This window comes from Sinocyclocheilus anshuiensis, unplaced genomic scaffold (genome assembly GCF_001515605.1).
Source record: "Sinocyclocheilus anshuiensis isolate Anshui unplaced genomic scaffold, SAMN03320099.WGS_v1.1 scaffold726, whole genome shotgun sequence".
Classification (NCBI taxonomy): Eukaryota; Metazoa; Chordata; class Actinopteri; order Cypriniformes; family Cyprinidae; genus Sinocyclocheilus; species Sinocyclocheilus anshuiensis.
The window spans coordinates 589,659-593,474 of NW_015542365.1; the positions used below are offsets into that span (position 1 = coordinate 589,659).

Here is a 3,816-nt window from a genome sequence, read left to right on the forward strand (position 1 = left end):
GCAACGCGTAAATAGACAGTATAAGTCATTATAATCCATAATTATGTCCCCACTGGATGCAACGAATGCCTCGTTTATAATGGGTTTTCATGTTTTTGAATCATCGCTCCGGCCTGACAGGGCATCATCACAGTATGGTAAGGGGCGTAACATTTCCGTCACACGCTTGAGGTATTCGGCCAATCATAACGCACTGGATAGCTGGCCAATCACAGCACACCTTGCTTTTCAGACCGATGAGCCTTGTTAAAATCGACGCGTTTCAGAAAGGCGGGGCATAGAGGAGAAACAATAATGTACAGTATGTGGAAAATAATGTGTTTTTTTAACCTTAAACCACATAAACACATTTCATTACACCAAATACACAAAATAATGTTCTTTTTAGCAACATCATATGACCCCTTTAATAGCACTTGCTCTTTGCAGCTGTCCAATGCAGATTCATATAATATAATTAAAATAAGTGATTTGAATATCAGTCACACTGAACATTTGTTCTTTTGAACTGAAAAATGGTTCAAAAGGTGTTTCATATACAGTACTTAACATATTTCTCCAATTCCCCTGAAACTTGATCAGCTAGGCTACACTATAACTTAGCTAACTAGGTGAACAAACATTCAAGAAATGGCCTCATTTTTCCTTTTCACCAAATGACCTCCACTTTTTCTCTCATCTCATGTGGTCTAAAGAAAAAAAAAGGCTGCCAAGGAGTAAATCATGATTACAAATATATTAATTTCATCATATGAACATATCCTATTTTTTACAAAGCACTCAGCATGACTGTCTGGCAGAGTGAGTCCATTATGGAAAATACCAAATGCAAACAAACCCAATGGTTTTGTGTGAAAATATACTGTAACTGGCCCTGTCTGCTTTACTCGTGTCTTTATTCCCTTTATTTTCCTATTTACACTTCATTATCTATGCTATCTACAGAACAATTACCTAATCTAAACGAATATAAAAAGGCACAGTGGCACAATGAATACTAGTTAACGGACCTCTAATACCCTGTAATGCAAAATATAAGGAAAATGACAAATAAGAGTAACTGAATATATGGGACAAGGACAGATCAAAGTTTCTGAACTAAAATGTTGCTGTAGCAGTCCATTGATCTAGTCATTTGTGAACTTTGGATTTCATTGCTTCACAGAAATGTCATCCTAGTTTTTTTCACTTTTCAAAGGTACAGTTTAACATAAAAGTAGAAGTGCATGTTTTCCTCATCAGTAACCAAAGCCAAATCTTGAATAAAGCTCGTTAACTAGTATGTAAACCTTACATTCCAACATGTAATTAAACTAATTTATCATAAAGAATGAAATGAATCAAAATCCGCATGACTGCCGCTCATAACGGGCATGAACTGTAAGTATGCCGTGGAGAGCGCATACTAATTTTACAGCAGCACATATTAGGTTTCCTCCGTCATGCACTCAATAACACACGACTAGTCGGTCTATGTGCAATAGGGTAGACTACTTGCTGACTAAATTAACATTGGTTACGCTGTTAATAGTACACACTAAACAAAACGCGAATTTAGCATATGCTCCTAAATAAATCGACACAATTCAAAATGCTGAGACATTAATGTGACAATTGAGTAAACCAGTACAACTCACCTCGTGGGTTGATGTAGTTTATCATGCCCCAAAAAAGCAATGAATGAGATTTATCTCCACTTATAGTAAGATCCTGCAGTCCACCATAAATCTTTTCTCTTTTGTACTGTCTTCAGTTTGAGAGGCAGCGGTCAGTGTGGAGCTCCGTGTCGCCGTCAGGGGAGAATCGCGGGGCGGGCATTTCGAACACTACTTGGACAAGTTCCATGTTCTCAGTGTGTTGTTCAGTGCCACGACTGTTATCTCTCGAGTAGTTTTCAGACATTTATCGCGTATTAAGTGCTGAAATGTTACATATTTGACGTTTAAAGCTGTTTATTTAGGCCTGTTTATTTATTTGCTGAAAATGAAAAGCATTTTTGGGTAATGCCATTATAACGATGCACACTTATATAAGAGAAAGACTCCAAACATTAGTCTTCCAGAAAAAGCTTTTTAGGTTACCCTGTCATGGGTGCACCTATGTTGAAATCACATGACCAGCCCTGTCAAATGTCTATGCTACTGCTTTTCAAACTTATATAACATTATTGATTTAATAATAAAACATTAAATAGTTATGGAAAATACATTTGAAAGGTTTATCACTCAGCTCAGCAACAAGATTCCATTTTAAGTATCCTCGTGTTTTTGTTTTTTTATCAAAGCATGTGGTGTGCTCAGGAATTGTAATTATAAAGTCTTCAATTTTCAAATGTAAATAATGCATCCCTGTTTGAGGATGTTTGCTTTCAGCAGGGATTGCATAAACTGCAAAAAGGCCTGTGATCAAAGTCTAGATGGCTTTAGTGTTGGTGTCACTATTGGGTCAAAATAAATCATAACCCAGAGCTGTGTTGTTGATGTTAGCAGATCAGTAGATCAATGGAAGTCCTGCAGTTTGTATCCAAGGGCAATGCATGAGCATCAGTGGGAAATTGATTGTGATTCAGAACAGTCCTCTCATATATTGAGAGGGAAAATAGCCCGGAAAAACACACTGATCCATTCAAAACCGCTGCTGTTAGAAATGCGAGATGGATTGGTAAAAAAAAGAAAGAAAAAAAAAGCCATTTGGGGAGGTGAAGTTTCTAAAGTCATCATGGATTATATAACAGCCATTTCTTCAGAGATGTAACTGCATCGGTTGCATTTAATATCAACTACACGAATTTCACATTGTGTTTTTGTCTGTGTCTATTTTTCTGATCTTTTCTGTTATATATCTTTTCATCTTCATTCTCTGTTTTTCTCTCTGCTCCTTCATTGTACCATCACCTGCTCTATCTTGTTCTTCCTAGAGTAAACAATCCCCTCTGCTCAAGCATGCCAGCTATTTGCTGTGAATAACATGTAGCTTTTGGATACTTTTCAGATGCTGGTCCCAAAAGGGAGGCAGGGATATAATTTTAGGTTTTTCTCTCCCCTTTTTGACTTCACAACAGTCTATCTTTTCCTTTTTTTTTCCTTTGTCCACCCAAGTCTGTCTCTCTCAATCTGTTTCCCCCCAGTTCCTCCTCTTCCTTTCACATAAGTCCAATGCCTAGTCTAATACGTACTAACTAATAAATACAAATAAATGAAACACAAATAACTATTTTTTTTATTAAATATTAAATTTAAAACTAATAAAAATGACAAAAGCACATTATTGCAAAAAATTTTAATGAAATCTGAAAATATAAAAATAAAAGCTAATTCAAACATTAATAAAAATAGTAACACTTCACAATAAAGTTCTGTTTATTATTTGTTACATTAGTTAACTTGAACAAAAAATGTAAATACATTTATTAATGTAAATATTTAATATAAATTTCAGCATTTACTAACACATGATTAAAATCAAATGTTGTATCTGTTAATGTTATTTAATGGACCTATGCTTACTTGAACTAACAATGAACAGTTGTATTTTATTTACGTAAAAATTAATAAATACGGTAAAAATGTATTGCTCATTGTTAGTTAATGTTCATTAATGCATTAATTGATATTAATGGGACATTATTGTAAAGTGTATAAACTATAAAATAATCTTCATTGCACCAATACTGTCCCATGTCTAAAAGTTTTTTGTCTGTACAAGCTTACAATTATTAGTCAGCAAATTATTTACTTAAAAAATAAAATCAAAATATAGTTGCAAGCAGTGATGATGGGCCCAAGCCACCAGTGCAACCACCACCCCAGTGGCATC

General features: G+C 34.9%; 1 protein-coding gene across 3 annotated transcripts in view; it reads right to left on the reverse strand.

The window, feature by feature from the left end:
• LOC107692066 (cdc42 effector protein 1-like) overlaps positions 1 to 1,917 on the reverse strand; it is a 12,308-nt gene extending 10,391 nt beyond the window's left edge. For 2 of the 3 annotated variants that reach the window (XM_016490964.1, XM_016490963.1), the window contains exon 1: positions 1,638 to 1,916. The gene's annotated coding sequence lies outside the window, so the exon portion shown is untranslated. Of the gene's footprint in view, positions 1 to 1,637 lie in introns of all 3 variants that reach the window. The other variant, XM_016490965.1, reaches the window with a different exon arrangement.
• Between the last annotated feature and the right edge of the window lie 1,899 nt (positions 1,918 to 3,816).